This window comes from Otolemur garnettii, unplaced genomic scaffold (assembly GCF_000181295.1).
Source record: "Otolemur garnettii isolate 467f Iridium unplaced genomic scaffold, OtoGar3 scaffold00305, whole genome shotgun sequence".
In the NCBI taxonomy this organism is placed as follows: domain Eukaryota; kingdom Metazoa; phylum Chordata; class Mammalia; order Primates; family Galagidae; genus Otolemur; species Otolemur garnettii.
In genome coordinates, this window is record NW_003852700.1 from 350,748 (window position 1) to 369,980 (window position 19,233).

The following is a 19,233-nucleotide window of genomic DNA, read 5'->3' on the forward strand; positions in this document are numbered from 1 at the left end:
CATCTTTTGGGCACACTTCTTTCTCAGATGCTTGATCTTCAGCTCTGCAAAATTCTTTTGCTTTTACCTAAGTGTTTCTGGCACAGCAGAAACCTTCTTTTCTTTCTTTGACACCCTCCATGGTTCCATTCAGAAAAGAGCAGGCATTTTCAATATATGTCATGGTATTTGGATAAAAACATGCACAATAATAATTTAGTAACTACACAGATGAATGCTTTGGGGTGTTAAAAGCAAAGGCTATGACTGTTCTGAGGAGGGTTAAATTCCTGCCACTCTCTGGTGAGGGGATTGGCAATCCCAGAAGCTTTCGTGCAAGAGGTGGCATTTAAGCTCCGAAATGATGGGCAAAATGTGGTGGTATATGGTATACCTCCTTGCTGATGGACTCTACTACTACTTGGACTTTACCTAACAGAGGCTATAGTTCCTTCTATGCACTTTGTAACTTTCTGTCCACTGAGGTGATTCTTTTGAGATTCGTCCCCAGAACATGAGAAGCTCTTTGCAGCCCTGAGATCACTGCAGAGCTTTACCCTGCCTGACTGTCCAGAGAAAGACAAGATGAGTGATACACCAGCACAGATGGTGCTCATGAGCCACTAAGCATGCGCATGGGGTAAATGAAGCCCTAGCTCATTATAACACTAAAAGTCTCACTGTGAGGAGGGATTTATCCATTTTTTTTGTTTGTTTATGGGATGTATTTACTAACATGATTCCTCACTGTGTTTGTATGCACTGTACTCTGCCCAAACATACAACAATAATATAATTCATTATTCATTTTCACCTCCATATAAACCCATTGACCTTTCTAATCAGAAAGGTGGATTTAAGGTAATCTGTGCCTCCCCCTCCCAGTTGACATGTCTTCTGAAATAAATCTCTTTTTTTGTTTTTTGTAGTTTTTGGCCGGGGCAAGGTTTGAACCTGCTACCCATATATGGATATGGAGCCAGCACCCTACTCCTTGAGCCACAGGTACTGCCCAATAAATCATTTTTTTAATAAAAATAATGGTTGTCTCAGTAATTGTCTATCTGCAGGGCAAGCAACATTGAATTCCCCTGTGAGTTCATTAACATCAAGTTGATTGTACAATGCAAGTAAAGATAATAGTCCAAGATTAATCAAGTCCTTTGTTTGGTGCTAGCAAATGTGAACTTGTTGGTCTGGGCTAGATAAACATTAAGGCATGACTAATATTAAAAAGGAATGATTGTCAGATTGTACTTAGTATAAGAAAGAAAAAATGCATTGGAACCTTTAATATTTATAAGACATAATTTAAGTTAAATAGGTCCATGACAATGAAACTCTAATCCAATAAGACCAGTTCTTTTAAGAAGGGGAAGTTACATAGACATGTGTGGGCAGATAAAGGTCATGGAAAAATGGCTTGATGTGGTGGGTCATGTCTATAATCCTAGTACTCGTAGAGGCTATGGTAAGAGAACTACATGAGCTCTTCAGTTCAAGACATAAGCTTGAATGAGAGGGAAACCAAACTCTACTAAAGATAGAAACATAAGCTCAAGATGGGGCTGCACATCTCTAGTCCCAGGTACATTGGAGTGTAAGGCAGAAGGATCATTTGAGCCCAGAAGTTTGAGCTTGCTGTGAGCCAGCCTGGAAGCCATGGCACTCTAGTCTTGGTAAGAGGAAGGCTCTGTTTCAAAAAAAAAAAAAAAAAAAGAAGGGGAGAGAATAAAAGAAAATTTTGAGAGGTGATGAATTGTGGATTGCGGTGATGTCTTTTCCCCAAGGGTCTACATATTACATAGTTTCTAACTTATCAATTTATACGTTTTTGTGATTTTTTTTTTAGAGACAGAGTCTCACTTTATTGCCCTTGGTAGAGTGCCCTGGCATCACTGCTCATAGCAACCTCCAACTCCTGGGCTTAGGTGATACTCTTGCCTCAGCCTCTAAAGTAGCTAGGACTATAGGCGCATTTTTGTTATTTTTTACACAAAGTCTCCCTTTGTTGCTTGGGTAGAGTACTATGGCATCATACCTCACAGCAACCTCAAGCTCTTGGGCTTAAGTGATCCTTTTGTCTCAGCCTTCCAAGTAGCTGGGAATACAGGTACCCATCACAACACTCACCTAGTTTTTCTTTCTTTCTTTCTTTTTTTTTTTTTATTAGAGACTGGGTCACTCTTGCTCAGGCTGGTTTCCAGTTCCTGAGCTCAAGAAATATACCCAGCTCAGCCTCTGATGATGTTAGGATTACAGGGATGAGCCACTATATCCAGCCCCAAATTACACAATTTTCAATGTATACAGTTGATTTTATACAATTATACCACAATAAAAATGTAGGCTCTATATACAATGTCAATTATTAAAAAAGTAAAATTAATGGCTCAGTGCCTGTGGTTCAAGTGGCTAAGGCTCCAGCTACATACACTTGAGCTGATAGGTTTGAATCCAGCCTGGGCCACCAAAGAACAATGACAGCTGCAACCAAAAAATAGCCAGGCATTGTGGCAGGCACCTGTAGTCCCAGCTACTTGGGAGGCGGAAGCAGGAGAATCACTTGATCCCAGGATTTGGAGGTTACTGTGAGCTGAGATGCCATTGCATTCTACACAGGGTGACAGCTTAAGGCTCTGTCTAAAAAGAATAAAAATAAAAATTAATTATTTCAACAACAATAAATATTCTGTATTGATTCTAATATCTGGGATGATATTAGAATGTTAGAACTGTAACTGTCCCCCATACATCCCAAGATGTCCTTCATCTGCATGTGCATATCTCTCAGCTCCTTCAGGAACAGAAGTCCCAGTTCTCTGAGGGGGCCTCTAACAAACTATAAATCTATAGAGTTTATGAGAACTAGCAGGTTGTTATTATCTAGAGTAAATAACTTTTGATAAATAAAAATAAGAAAAGTTTATTTTAATTAAAAGGACCAATTAAAACACCTGTGCAATATGCTATCTTCAATACCATTTGGTTGGCAATCACATAAACTAACCAATGTAACCAAAATCAGCAAAATTCCTGTTAGCACAGATTTCATGGAAATGGTCCTTCAGAATAAAAAATTCTATTATTATGAAAAGATACTGGCTGAAAACTGTGAAGGTTTGGAAGTAGATGTGAAGCAGGACAATTTCCACACTTACAGTTGGCGTTTACAGAGTTGCCCCAATTTATGCATCTATTCATGTACAGATAATTCCTATAGCTTCCTATTAGAACTGTTTTAATGCCCTTACAAAATTTAACTCAGTTTTTCATATTGCATAACTGGATAATATTTATGTGAAAATAACATCAGGTACTTTTCAGCACATCTCAAGTTTATTTGATCAGGCAGTGTCTGTGTGGACCATTCAGCTTTTTTTAGGGTCCCACTATTTGGACAGGCACCACAGCTATCGAAACAGAGACTCACTGGACACAGACTGTTCCCTGACTCTTTTCCACTCTGGGGATAGTGGCAAAACTTGCCCTTTTCCCTTTGGTTGGTTTACTGAAAAGACCAACTCACATAATGGTAGATTAATAAAAGAAAGTTTTTTTGTTTGTTTGGTTGGTTTTTTTTTTTTTTTTTTTTGGCAGTTTTTGGCCAGGGCTGGGTTTGAACCCACCACCTCCTGCATATGGGGCTGGTGTGCTACTCCTTTGAGCCACAGGCACCGCCCAAAAGAACGGTATATTTTCAAATACCGTGAGCTTGGCAGGAATCAGAAGAATGATTTCCCAAAGTATCTGTGATGGTCAGTGACCTTCCCCCCACCAATTCCCGTGTAAGGGACTTTTAAAAATGCTTTTTATTTATTTTTTATTTTATTTTATGTTTCTGAGACAGTCTCAAGCTGCCACCCTAGGTAGAGTGCTGTAGAGTCACAGTTCACAGCAACCTCAAAATCTTGTGCTTAAGCGATTCTCTTGCCTCAGTCTCCCAAGTAGCTGAGACTATAGGTGCCTGCCACAATGCCCGGCTATTTTTTGGTTATAGCTGTCATTGTTGTTTGGCTAGTCCAGGCTGGATTTGAACCCGCCAACTCTGGTGTATGTGGCTGGCGCCCTAGCCAATTGAGCTACTGGCGCTGAGCCTGAAGATAACTTTTGAAGGGACAGGGAAGAGTGTGGAAAGTTTACAGGAAGCAAGTGATGGCTAGGGGATGGGGAAATGTGTGTAGATGGGTGGAAACAGATTGATTTATAGATTAACTGGAGAGACAGATCTGTGCTTCAAATGACCATAGGGCCAGTTCTATTAGTATGCAATAAGGAAGTTTGTAACTGCCTTCTAATTGTAAATCAGGTTACTCAGGTTTTATGTAGATAGACATGCTTTCTGATCATGAATGAGCTTTAATTCAAAATCTTCTTTATACCAAAATATTCTTTATCCAGTGGTTCTCAACCTTCCTAATGCCTGTGTTGTTACCAATTGAACAAAGGGGTCATGACCCACAGGTTGAGAGCCACTGCATACCATATTCTGGGGTGAATTTCCTTAGCTCCTTTACCATCTCAGGCCTCAGTTCATAAGTCTACCAAGTCAGGTAAGAGTGGAGGCTGTGTACTTTCTAGCATAAAGCGTCTCAATCCTGAGCACTCTTCTCAGAAGAGGAATGGGAAGCTCATAGGGGACACTTACTGGGACATGAACTGAGTCCCCTGAGGTGTGAGGGCTCTGAGTAGCAGGTACAGATTTCATAGGAGGGAAACTGATACTGGATTTTTGATACTGAATTTCCAGGCTCTTGGTCTTGACGGTTAGAAGAATGAAGCTACGGACCACAGGATTGGTTTTATTCAACAAGTATAAGTGCTACAGCTTTTACAAAGGGGCAAATCTTATAGAGCAGGATACAAGTGTTACAGAGCCAAACCTCTTTGCTCTTCTGTTCTTTCTCCTGAGATCTGCCGAGGTCTGTACTCAGGCTCTCTGGCTTATACAGGGGCAGTTGTCCAGTGAACTTCGGGTCTTGATAATAGACCAATCATGAGTAGGTTTTGAAAACGGGCCAATCAGGGATGCACTGGAGGAATTGCCAGAATTCCACGTGAGGAGACAGCACGGTGGCGCCAGTGTCTTCTCCAGCTGGTGTCTGGTTCTTTTGGCTATTGGAGCCTTTGTTAGGGGAGGGAAGCTCCACCCCGCCTCCCCACTTGCCTATGCTCCAGCTTGCTGGTTCCTCTGCTGGCTGCCGCCAACAGCACCGCCAATACAGAGGCAGCAGGTCCTCCAGCCCCACTCCGATGAGCTGGCTGGGGTGCCGCTTGTCCGGTATCAAAACGTGGCAGCTGTTCTGAACCTAGGGCTTGACCACCCCTTGTTTTATCTCCTCAGGAAAATTCTGATTGGCTGTTGTGGAACTTGTCTGGATGGTAGAGGTGGCTGGAAAGGGTGGGCTGTGATGGGATTCAGGTTAAGCTTGTCATGAGTGGAAGAAAAATGATGCTCACCATTAGGTCCTGTGTCACTGTTGTGACCTGTGCTGCCTGCACATGTCCAACTCCATTTTTACTAGAAAGCAGGCTGGAGAGTCTGAATAGTTTCCAGATCTTATAACTGATTCTCCTTTAAGGCTGAGGTCTTGAAAAGGTTGAGTCTCTGCGTCTTGTGAAATGTATAAAAGTCTGATTGGGAACCTGAGAATATCTTTTGTTGGTGCCTGAATGTTTTTTGGAGCCCTGACTACATATATGCTCAGCAGACAGAAAGATGGGATGGCATTCACATTGCCACAACTGAGGAAATGGCCTGGACACTGTCTTGATGGCACTGGAAGAACATTAGAAGAGCAAACATCAGTTTTATTTACTGTCATCTTTGCGATGAGTGTGTAATCCCTTGTAAGCCCTTGCAAGCAGCGTGGGGCCAACGGGAAAATCCACCTCCCATTCCTTGAGATGAGAGGGAGCTCAGTTCTTTTCTGAGAGGTGCCTGGATTCCATATGAGATTTTTTTATAGCTGGCTACATTATGAAATCAGATGCAGGGCAGACCTATTCTTGAATGTGTGAATAGGCACCAGCTTGCTTGCATGATATAAGAGAGACACCATTCAAATAAAGTATGTTAAGAACTCCTGACAATGCATAGCCAAAACACAAAAAGTTAAAAATGATGCAGGACTGATGAAAACATTTCATAGTTAAGAAAAGAGATGAAGGGTTATTTACCCCATAAAGAAAGTCCACCATGTCCACATGCATAATTTGTGGGGAAACATTAACATTAGCATATTAATCACTGGTTCCTAGCAAATTAAATAAACATTTACCATAGAGACATTCCCACTTGTCTGAAAAGCTGACGAAATATTTCAAATGACTTGTACTTAGTAATACTAAACAAGCAAATATATGGACCAAATATGCAATGAAATGAACTACAGGAAAAGAATGCAGCTACCCAGTTGCAGAAATTGTAGTTATGTTATGATCCCATGCAGCGGAGAGAAAATTAAGACCCCACTTCTAATGCAATAATCAATAGAAATTTATAGAGAATTTGATACACCTGCAGGGAACTGATGTTGCGACGAACATGCAGCCCCGAGTGGTAAATTCAGAGGGTTCATATACTATGAATCTGTGAATATTGCTGAAGCAAGCAGGCTTACTAATACAGAAGCTGAATCATCGTGATTAGCCCAGCTCAGCATAGCTCAGGGGTCATAAGGTAAGGGGTACGTGATGCATTGGGGTAGGGGTACATATTACCTCATGGGTCACAAAGTACATTGACTTATAAATCACAAGATGGGAGTCATATAGTTCAAGACGGGGGTGCATAGGTCAACATAAGTTCAGAAAATTTCTAAAGAATCGAGACTTTCTACTAAAAGCTTTTTACTGGAATTACAGTCCCTACTTGCATTCTTCCTTATCTTTAGGCCTCTTCCCCGAATTCAATCTCCTCTCCCTTATGGGGGCTGGGACTAAAAGGCTCAAGAGAAGTTTCTTTTCCTAAATGTAGGGCAGGGAGCTCATTTATCACAGGGGGCTTGGTCACCACAATTAGAAAAATGAAATTTCACACTAATGCAGAATGTGTTATTTTACCAGCCTGCTCTGCAATTGTTAAAACAATAGAGTATATGAAAAGGAAATTTGGGGGTGGCACCTGTGGCTCAAGGAGTAGGGCAATGGCCCTATATACTGCAGGTAGCAGGTTCAAACCCAGCCCTGGTCAAAAACTGTAATGCCACAGCATTCTACCCAGGGGGACAGCTTGAGGCTCTGTCTCAAAAAAAAAAAAAAAAAAAAAAAAAAAAAAAAAAAAAGGACATTTTAAAAATTCTGCTTTCACATATTATAATTTCTCAGTATGTTAAGAATTGATCTCAAAATATAGAATTTCAAGTATCATGTCACTTCAAATAAGTACATATTTTCAATCCAATTAGACAAATCTATAGATATCGGTGGTAAATCCCCACCTTTTACAATTCATTCGATGTTTCTCTAAAGAAGAAATTATAGAACAGTTTTTATTTTGTCAGCCACTCAGACAACAACAAACGGCCAAGGTATTTTTGATGCCATCGACAGTTACTTTAATTCTAATAACTTGTCTTGGGATTTCTGAATAAGTATTTCTATAGATGAAATGCTGTCTATGTTCAGAGGTGTTAAGGGATTTGCTATACTTTCACACACACAAAAAAGTCCAAAAATTAGAAATCCAGAAAAGTTTTCTCCTCAGAGAAGTGCTAGCATCAAAATCATTAGTGCCCAAATTAAAAAAGGTCATAGGAGACACTATTGAGATTTTTGAGATAATTGAGATTTTTCCTTTGCAACCTTAAAGCTTTTCCTTTAGGAATGCCAGAGTCAGGTATGTGTTCCCTATGGTACCAAGGGTCAAGGAATGGTTACTAATACTAAGACAATGGAACAAATGAGCAGACCGAGAAGATACAGGTATGTAAAAGGCCAAAGTTTATTAAAGCTTAGTACACCCCAGATAAGGAACACATCTGCCTTCTCAAGTGGAGAAGACCCTGGGTTTAGTAAGATTTTTCCCCTTTCTGCTGATTTCCCAATTCTACATTAAGGGAGGGAATGTAAAATATACCTGATTTTTTTTTTTTTATGGAAAGGGGGAACATTTCTAGAATGGGGAGTCCTCCCGTTTTCTATCCCTATAAGGCAATTTCCAGAAGTTGTCATGATATTTGTAAAGTATCATAGAATTGGTGTGTGTAAGTTTTACTATGTTAATGAGGATGGGTCACTTGAAAACTACTGTCACCTAACTTGTATGCATGCTCCAAACACCCCTTTTATGGCCTTGGCCATATGTTCATTTGGTGGCCACTCTACCCTGGAAACTGATTTTTGTAGACCAAACATCTGCTCAGCCTTTGGAAGCCTTCTTAAAATGACGTCTTTTTCTTCTTGGAAGCCCCTTGTGGCCAATTGGTTCCTCCTATTGCATGAAACGGTTTCCTAGTACCATGTGCTTCTGTCTCTTCTTGGCCCTGCCTAACAGTATAAACACAATTTAAAAGCTTTGAGACATGATTAACATTTGTAGAGTATTTCTCCTGTAGGAATTATGATTAGAAAAGCTTGAGAAATATTTAAAGATATTGTTACACTCTTCACATTTATAGAATTCTTTTATGTACTGAAAGGTGTGTGTACTGGTTAAAGGACTTGCCACGTTTTTCACCTTTGTTTGGGTTTTATCTGGTAAGTTTTTTATGTATAGAAAGATTTGAGCACAAGTTAAAAGTCTCTCACATTCTTCATATTTGTAGTGTTTCTCTTCGTCATGAACTCTATTAAGCACAGAAAACTGTGACTCTGGCAAAGGCTTTGCCGCATTCTTTACACTGTGAGAATTTTACTCTGGGATGATTTCTCCTATGATTAGTAAGGGCTGAAGACCAGTTTAAAACGTTTCCACATTATTTACATTTGTAAGATTTCTCTCCAATATGAATTTTCTTGTGTGAAGTAAGATTTGAGCTCCAGTTAAAGGCTTTGTCACATTCATTCTTCTCATTTGTAAGATTATTAGTGGATTAATCAACACAAACCTTCCATAACAAAAAAAGGGTTGGGTGATATAATCAAAGTGTTCAAAGAACAAAAATGTCAAAGCATATATACTATGTCTAGCAAACTGTCTTTCTAAATGAAGAACGATGCATCTGTTTTGGAGGGTGGGGTTAGAGACAGACTCTCACTATGTCGCCCTCAGTAGAGTGCTGTGGCGTCACAGCTCACAGCAACCTCCAGCTCTTTGGCTTAAGTGATTCTCTTGCTTCAGCCTCCCAAGTAGCTGGGACTACAGGCACCCGCCACAACGTCTGGTTATTTTTTGGTTGTAGTTGTCATTGTTGTTTGGCAGGCCCAGGCTGGGTTGGAACATGCCAGCTCCAGTGTATGCAGCTGGCACCCCAGCCACTGAGCTACAGACCCCAAGCTGAAAGATGCATTTTTTAATGATCATTTGAAAAATTTAATAAAAGATCAATAACAAAATAGAAAACTTGAAGATACAAATTAGATCTAACAAACTCTCTAGCCAAAAGCCGCAAAATACAGAGTTTTTCCAGTTGCAGAGGGGCCTTCTGACACATAACAAATCTAATAAAATTTAAGATGACTAAAATCATGGGCTATTATCTCTTGTGACCAAAATGAGATGCATCCAGAAATAAACAGCAGAAAAATAATGGGAAAAGGGGGAAAATGTGGAAATTAAACACACTCTTGAAAAAATTTTAGGTCAAAGCTTAGATAATGTGATATTGTTAAAATATTTACACTACCCATAATGATGAACAAATTCAGTGCAACCACTATCAAAATCCTAAAAGTATATGTTCTGTAAGTTATTAAAAGTTCCTACAATTTGTTTAGAAACTATGACCAGTCAAATATTATTGAGAAAAGAACAGAGAACTGGGGGCAAGGGTATTTCACACCTGTAGTCACAGCACTCTCAGAGAATTACTTGATATCAGAAGTTCAAAACAAGCCCAGGCAAGAGCAAGATTCCATCTCTACAAAAATATACAAACAACTACAGATATGGAGGTGCATACCTGTGGTCCTAGCTGCTCTGTAGGCTGAGACAGGAGAATTGATTTATCCCATGAGTTTGATGTTGCAGTGAGCTATGATGATGCCACTGCACTCTAGTTGGTGTGACAGAGCAGGACTACCACAAAGAACAGAAAAAGACACAACATACTTCCTGATGTCAAATGTATCACAAAGCTACAACAAAGAAACACCAATGTGGTACTGTCACAAAGACAGACAGGTAGGTGATGCAAGAGAATAGGGAGACCACAAATAAATTCCCATGTGTATGATCACATAATCTTCCATCAGGGGATCATGAACACACACACACACACACACACACACACACACACACACGAAAGGGAGTATCTTCAATAAACAGTGTTGAAACTGCATATCTACATGAAAAAGATAACATTGGACCAATTTCTTGCACCAAAGACAAACAATATTTTAAACAGATTAAATATGTACAACATAAAAAATATCACTAATAAAAGTCTTCAAAGAACAAATAGGAGAATAGATCATGATATTCGTTTTGGTGCTGTCTTCTTTGATATGACACCACATTCATAAGCAACAACAACAAGAACAATATAAATACTTAGAGCACATCAAATTTTGGCATCCTCACCCATCGAAGAAAACATTAACTAGAGTAAAAATGCCACTTTAGAAATGGCTGGAAATATTTGTAAGTTAGATTTATGATAAGAGTTAATACTCAGAATATATATATATATATAAATAATATACATATATAGACAACTCCAAAACACACCAGCAAAACCCAAATATCTTTATTTAAAAATTGTGCATTGACATTTTTCAATGATGATTTCTAAATGCCCAATAGTCATCTGAAAGGATGCTTAAGGTATTGAGAAATGCCAAGAAAAATCACAATGAACTATTACATCATACGCGCAATGAACACTAAAAGTGTCTGTTAAGGATATAGGGAAATTGGAACTTTTTTTAAATGTTGATGAGGAAAAATGTTGTAGACACTATTAAAATGTATAAAATTTTCTCAGAAAACTAAAATTAAAAGTTACTATTTAATCCAGCAACCTCACATCTGGATATATATCCAAAATACTCATTGCAGAATGTGGACGATACATTTCCTCACTCACATTCATTGCATTATTCACAAAAGTCAAGAGGTACAAGCAACACAGACATATAAGCAACACAGATGTCAATGTCTGCTCCAATATAGAGACAATGGAAGATTATCCAGTATTTATTTATTTTTTTTAATCAGACAAAGTCTCACTATGACACCCTGGGTGGAGTGCTGTGGAGTCACAGCTCACAGCAACGTCTAACTCTTGCCTCAGCCTCCTGAGTATCTGGGACTACAGGTATCTGCCACAACTCGCGGCTATTTTTTTGTTGCAGTTGTCATTGTTGTTTAGCAGGGCTGGGCCAAGTTTGATCCCTCCACCCTTGATGTATGTGGCTGGCACCATATCCACTGAGCCCAGCCCATTGTCCAGTATTAAAAGAGAACCTCTCACCATATACAATGATAAGGACAAACCTTAAGGCTATTACGTTAACTTAGAAAGTACACTTAGAAAGACTAAAGGTGGTAAATTTTGTGTTTGTCAAAATTAAAAGATTTAATGAGATAACTAAAATAGTTACAAAGTTTCCCCCAACTTACCATCTAATTGCAAAATGTTTTTGCTCTCAAAAAGAGAATATAGGCTCGGCACCTGTGGCTCGAGTGGCTAAGTCACCAGCCACATACACCTAAGGTGGTGGGTTCGAATCCAGCCCAGGCCCTCTGAAACAACAATGACAGCTGCAACAAAAAAATAGCCAGGCGTTGTGGCGGGTGCCTGTGGGAGGCTGAGGCAGGAGACTCAGCCCAGGAGTTGGAGGTTGCTGTGAGCTGTGATGCTAGGGTACTCTACCCAGGGGGACAGCCTGAGGCTCTGTCTCAAAAAAAAAGAGAGAGAGAGAGAATATAGATTCATCAATGCGGCCAGGCTTGGTAGGTCACACCTATAATCCCAGCACTTTGGGAAGCTGACATAGTGGATTGCTTGAACTCATGAGTTTGAGACCAGCCTGAGCCAGAGTGAGACCCCCATCTCTAAAAATAGCCAGGTGTTGTGGCAGGTGCCTGTAGTCCCAGCTACTTGGGAGCCTGACGCAAGAGGATCCCTTGAGCCCAGGAATTGGAGGTTGCTGTGAGCTATGATGCCATGACACTCTACCCAGGCTGACAAAGTGAAACTCTGTCTCAAAAAAAAAGAAAGAAAGAAAAAACAAATTTATAAATAAACAAATGGTAAGATTAAGACTATTACCCTGGTTATTTACCTAGATGGGACATAATAACCATTGAAAACCACCAAGGAAAAAATATACAAGAGAACACGTAGGCCAGGTGCAGTGGCTCATGCCTGTAATCTCAGCACTTTGGGAGGCCTAGATGGGCCAATCACCTGAGCTCAGAGGTCAAGACCAGCCTTAGCTACAGTGATACGCATCTCTAGAAATAGCCGGATCTTGTGGCTGGTGCCTGTAGTCCCAGCTACTCAGGAGGCTGAGGCAAGCAAATTGCTTGAGCCCAAGAGTTATAAGTTGCTGTGAGCTTTGACACCAGAGTACTCTACTTGGGGTGACAAAGTGAGACTCTGTCTCACAACAGACAAACAAAAAACTCATAAACAAATTTTGTGTAATATTCATCGGGAAAGAACAGCTATAATTGATAGTAGACATATAGTATAGACATATAGATAGTAGACATATAGCAAATTCATATATATATATATATTTTTCCCCCCTTCCCCACAGTTTTTTTTGGCTGGTGCTCTACTCCTTTGATCCACAGGCGCCGTCCAGCAAATTCATATTTTAATTGAACCACATATTGAAGTATATATGAGTTGTGATTTCATCTAATATTATAATACATAGGTGAAACCAACCCAAACACACAATAAGTTGAGGTTGAAAATCCTACCCTGAATAAGATACACACTAATATGAAATTGCAAAACAAGAATAAAAGAATTAGACATGAAATTCTGTATACAACACTGCTGTAGCATTTTAAAACTTCTCCAGGTCACTTTGGTTGGCTCAACCTATAATGGCATCATTATAGGTTGGCTCAACCTATAATTGGCTCAACCAATGGCTCAACCTATAATTCTAGCACTTCAATCTAGCACTTCAATTCTAGCACTATAATTCTAGCACTTCAGTAGGTCAAGGCGGGAAGACTGCTTGCGCTCAGAAGTTTGGGATGATTAACCAGGCACAGTGGCTTATGCCTATAATCCTAGCACACGGGGAGACTGAGTCAGGTGGATTGCTTGAGCTCAGGAGTTCAAGACCAGCCTGACCAAAAGTGAGACCCCACCTCTACTACTTGGGAGGCTGAGACAAGAGGATTCCTTAAGCCCAGGAATTTGAGGTTACTGTGAGCTATGATGCCATGCCACTCCACTAACAGTGAGAATGTGAGACTCTGTCTTAATAAAAAAGAAGAAGTTTGAAATCAGCCTAAGTAACAGCCACGCCCCCTTTTGTAAAAGAAGAAAAATATAGCCAGGAGTTGTTTGGCACCTGTAGTTCCAGTTATTTGAGAGGCTGAAATAAGAAGATCACTTAAACCCAATTATTTTAAGTTATTTTCAGATATGCTGATGCTACAACATTCTAGCCTGAGTAACAGAGTGAGACTCCGTCTCCAAAAAAATTTTTTTTCTAGACAACTACAATATTCCACTATGACTGTGAACCTATGCAAAGCAGGTGTTTCTCTTAATACTAGTGAACATTTTTTTTTTCTTTGTGGCCAGGGCTGAGTTTGAACCTGCCACCTCTGGCATGTAGGACCCGTGCCCTACTCTTTGAGCCACAGGAGCCACCCAATACTAGTTAACATTTTATTGAATGATAGCAGGTATTTTAAATATTTTATGTTGCATATGGCAATAAAATTTAATAGAAAATGTACAATTTATTAATATAAGGTGCTTATCAGAAATTTTTTTCTTTTTTGAGACAGAGTGTCACTATGTCACCCTGGGTGACAGCAACATCTAACTCACAGCTCACAGCAACACAGCTCACAGCAACATCTAACTCTTAGGTTTAAGTGATTCTCTTGCCTCAGCAACCCAAGTAGCTGGGACTATAGGCACCTGCCACAGTGTGCAGCTATTTTATTTGTTGTAGTTGTCATTGTTGTTTAGCAGGCCCAGGCCAGTTTTGAAACTGCCAGCCCCAGTGTATGTGGCTGGTGCCCTAACCACTGTGCTATGGGTTCAGAGCCAGAAAATTTTAATGAATAAATATTTGAAAACCGTAAAGATAATTTGCATTATACTATTAATATATTGATATGTTTACAAAAACTGAAATGGCTGTATTTCGTTTTTTAGAAGAAACCAAAAGCCTTACTTTTATATATAAAGTAAGAGGGTGAACGTTGTAAAATATGATTAAGTCACAAAATGTAAATAAGCATTTGGGAAAAATTAAAATATAATTTACATGTAGGATGAAGAAAGTGCTGATAATCCTACTGATTTCTTTTTGCCATAGTAAGTTAGAATTTCCAAGTGAGCCTTTTAGTAAATATGGAGTAAATATGAATTATCTAATTTACTTCTTATATAAGTTGAAATTCCAACACAGAGTTCTGAATATTTAAATCTAAAATTACAGAACATTTAATACATAACAAAATAGAAAGTGAAAACTTATAGCAAGAGTAAAATCAACGAGATGGCAGACTAGATGTCCCATGTTCATGTGTCCCTCACATGGCATCAGAAATTTGAGAGCCATCCATGGGAAGAAATGCTTTAATGACAGTCTAGCACAGTGGCTCACAGCTGTAGCCTCACCTACGCTTAGGTGAGGGGATCACTTCAGTCCAGCAATTCGACACCAGTCTAAGCAATATAGTGAGGTCCCATCTCAAAAAATGTGATTTTTAGCTGGGCGTAGTGGTGGGCGCCCGTACTCCCAGTTACTAGGGAGGCTGAGGCAAGAGAATCGCTTAAGCCCAAGAATTTGAGGTTGCTATGAGCTATGATGCCATGCACTCTACCGAGGGTAGCATAATGAGACTCTGTCTCAAAAAAAAAATGTTTATGAGAGCTTTGGGAACCAGAGTGTAGATTGTAAAATCCTTCTAATGCCCATAAGAAGGAACATTTAAGCTTGGCACCTGTAGCTGAAGCAGCTAGTTCACCAGCCACAAATACCAGAGCTGGCAGGTTCAAATCCAGCCCAGGCGTGCCAAGCAACAATGACAACTACAACCAAAAAATACCTGGGCGTTGTAGCAGGCATGTGTAGTCCCAGCTGCTTGGGAGTCAGAGGCAAGAGAATCGCTTAAGCCCAAGAGTTTGAGGTTGCTGTGAGCTATGATGCCAGGGCACTCTACCCAGAGGGACACCTTGAGACTCTGTCGCAAAAAATAAATAAATAAAAGAAGGGACATTTAGAGAAGGCAGATCGTCATTCACTTGGCAAACTAGAGGACCTCTAGTCTTAATTATAGACTGGAGAATGACCTGCTTAATTTTCTCCCATTTAGAAATCGAAAGTTATTATGTGGGCCTCTTCAACTCCTTTTATCCATGATCTGGGAGTGGTCCTAGTCAAGCACAGACCTAGAGGGAGGTCCTCACTCATTATCAGAGACCTTGGCACATTTGTGAGTGTGTGTTTGCTTATGTATCTATTCATGTTTTTATGTACATACATACACACAGTAGAACATGAACAGTTGACCACATCCCTACACTGACCACCTTTTCGAGGTGGGTCATATTCACAGACCACACATACAGCACATGTTTGTGGAAGTACAGTAGGCCTAGTTGCTTATGCTAACCATCTCCATATGTTGACAAATTGATTACAGTCCTTTGAGGGATCAATTTAGAGAAGTTTTGCTGTATATGTGTGTGTGTATGTATGCGTGTGTGTGTTCATATATATATGTGAATAATGGTCTTAATAAACATCCTAAGTCAGAGATAATTATAAAACAGTAGTTGTTTTGTAATCACAGAGACATTAATATATCCTCAAATACTCCAAACTCCTAAGATACAATATATTTAATAAATGTAGGCTCGGCGCCTGTGGCTCAAATGGCTAAGGCGCCAGCCACATACACCTAAGGTGGAGGGTTTGAATCCAGCCCGGGCCCGCCAAATAACAATAATGGCTGCAACCAAAAAATAGCTGGGCATTGCGGCAGGTGCCTGCGTTCCCAGCTACTTGGGAGACTAAGGCAGGAGACTCGCTTGAGCCCAGGAGTTGGAGGTTGCTGTGAGCTGTGATGCCACAGCATTCTACCCAGGGGGACAGCTTGAGGCTCTGTCTCAAAAAAAAAAGAAAGAACGAAAGAAAGAAAGAAATGTAGCTACCAGGTGTGGTAGCTTATGCCTGTAATCCTAGCACTCTGGGAAGTCAAACAGGCTGAGCCTAGGAGTTCAAGACCAGCCTGAGCAAGAGTAAGACTTTGTCTTTACTAAAAACTGAAAAACTTGGCAGTGCTCATAGCTCAGTGGGTAGGGTGCTGGCCACATACACTGAGGCTGGCAGGTTTAAACCCTGCCTGGGCCAGCTAAAATAACAACAATGACAATTGCAACAATAACAACAACAACAATATAAATAGCTGGGTGTTGAGACAGGTGCCTGTAGTACCAGCTACTTCAAGGCTGAGGCAAGAGAATCGCTTAAAGCCTAGAGTTTGAGGTTGCTGTGAGCTATGATGCCCTAGCACACTACCCAGGGTGGGCAGCTTGAAACTCTAAAAAAAAAAAAAAAATTTAAAAACTTCCCAGGTATACAGGAGGATACCTGTAGTCCCCACTACTCTGGATGCTGAGGCAGGACCATCTCTTGAGCCCATGAATTTGAGGTTGCTGTGAGTCATGACACCATGGCACCCTACTTAGAGCAATAGAATGAAAGGAAAAGAAATTCATGAAATAGATACCTTTAACGATGTTAAAATGGGAAATTAGAGCATGTAACAATTATAGTGGTTCGTATAAAACAAAATTTTGAAGTTAAATAACAATAGATTTTCTTACATTTGTGGAGATTCTTAGTGTTCTGCTAAAATTACTGACTATACTTTCTGCAGAATCTTATTTGAAACTTTCATTGAATAAAAGCTATGAAGCACGTAACAGACAATATCTATTTCTGTTGTTCTTGGAATTTCTAAACCAAGTGCTAACATTACCACTTCACTCACATAACTTGGATATGATGCTAAAGAAAAAAAAATTTTAACGCAATCTCATCCTGTTACCCCAGATAGAGTGCCACAGTATTAGCCTAACTCACAGCTACCTCAAACTCCTGGTTTCAAGCAATCCTCCTGCATCAGCCTCCCAAGTAGCTGGGACTACAGGCAACCACCACAAGGCCTAGATAATTTTTCTACTTTTAGTAGAGACAAAGTCTCACTTGTTTTCTTTTTTTTCAGGGGAAAGCATGAATGCTGTCCCCCACTACCACATATTATGCACTCGAGTTTCCCACCTTTGGGGAAATCACAGGGGTCAGCACATCCATAGTGCAATGGATAAGCCTCACCCTGGGAAAACCACCTTTGTGATCATGGTATCTCCCCTGCCAGGTAAGTATACAGAGTCTCACTTTTGTTCAGGTTGGTCTCTACTCCCAAGGTCCAGCAAGCCTACATCTTGGCCTCTCAGAGGGTTAGGATTACAGGCATGAGCCACCACTCCTGGCCTAACTACGTATATTTTAAAGCAAAGTTTCCTTGGTCTTAGAGAAAGACAGACCTGGGTTTTTTAAAAAAAGGACAAAAAGCATATTTATCTGGTTAAATTATGTCCATATATTTCAAGAAGCCAGAGATAAAATTTACACATTTTTTTTTCTTTTGGAGAAAGAGTCTCACTGTATCATGCTGGGTAGAGTGCCATGACATCATAGCTGACAAAAACTTCAAACTCTTGGGCACAAGAATTTTTTTTTTTGCAGTTTTGGCCTGGGCTGGGTTTGAATCCACCACCTCTAGTATATGGCACCAGCACCCTACTCCAGCACAAGAATTGTTTTTGCTTCAGCCTCCGAAGTAGCTAGAAACATAGATGTCTGCCATAACACCCAGCTAGTTGTATAAATTTTTTTTAGTAGAGAAATGGTTTTGTTCACTCATGCCAGTCTCAAACTGCTGAGCTCCAGCAAATCACCCATCTTGGCCTCCTAGAGTGTTAGGATTATAGATGAGAGGCAAGCCACTTAGCCTTACATACAAAATTTCCTAAATTAAAATCTTTAAGGGAAAAAAAGAGCAAAGTCTCTTTCTTTATATCCAAATTGGAGTGTTCATCATGGTACTTCTTTTGGGGGGGCAGTTTTTAGCCAGGGCCTGATTTGAACTCACCACGTCCAGTGGTGCCCTACTGCTTTGAGCCACAGGTGCTGCCTCCCCATTCTGGTATTCCTAATTTGTATTTTCTCTTACTAAAGACAGGTGTAGGGCCACATTCTTAAACTCTTAGCCATAATTTCAGAAGACACAGATTTATGCTTGGCGCCCATAGCACAGTGGTTACAGTGCCAGCCACATACACCGAAGTTGGTGGCTTTGAACCCGGCCAGACCAGCTAACCAACAATGACAACTGCAACCAAATTTTGGCATCCTCACCCATCCAAGAAAACGTTAGAGTAAAAATGCCACCTTAGAAATGGCTGGACATATTTGTAAATTAGATGTGTGATAGGAGTTAATACTCAGAATATACATGTGTATAAATAATACACATATATAGACAACTCCAAAAACACAACAGTAAAACCTAAGTGTCTTTATTTAAAAATTGACAAAAAAGTGCACTCACATTTTTCAAAGATGATATATAAATGGCCAATGGTCATTTGAAGCAATGCTTAAGGTACCAATTATTGAGAAATGCCAAGAAAAATCACGATTAACTATTACATCATACTCACAATGAATACTAAAAGTGTTTGTTAGGAATATACAGAAATTGGAAACTTTTTGGAATATTAATGAGGAAAAACGTTGCAGACACTATTAAAATGTACGAAAGCTATCATGATGCCTTGGCACTCTATCCAGAGTGACACAGTGAGATTCTATCTCAAAAAAGACAAAACAAAACAAAGGAAAAAAAAGAGGAGAAAAAAAATA

General features: G+C 39.9%; 1 protein-coding gene and 1 non-coding gene across 2 annotated transcripts in view; one reads left to right on the forward strand and one right to left on the reverse strand.

Moving 5' to 3' along the window:
• The window catches only part of LOC111722664 (protein ZNF738-like), a 103,726-nt gene that overhangs the window by 74,532 nt on the left and 9,961 nt on the right, over window positions 1-19,233 (forward strand). The window lies entirely within an intron of this gene.
• LOC111722669 lies at window positions 17,528-17,691 on the reverse strand. The gene has a single exon (XR_002771385.1). It is a non-coding gene; the product is annotated as a U1 spliceosomal RNA (small nuclear RNA).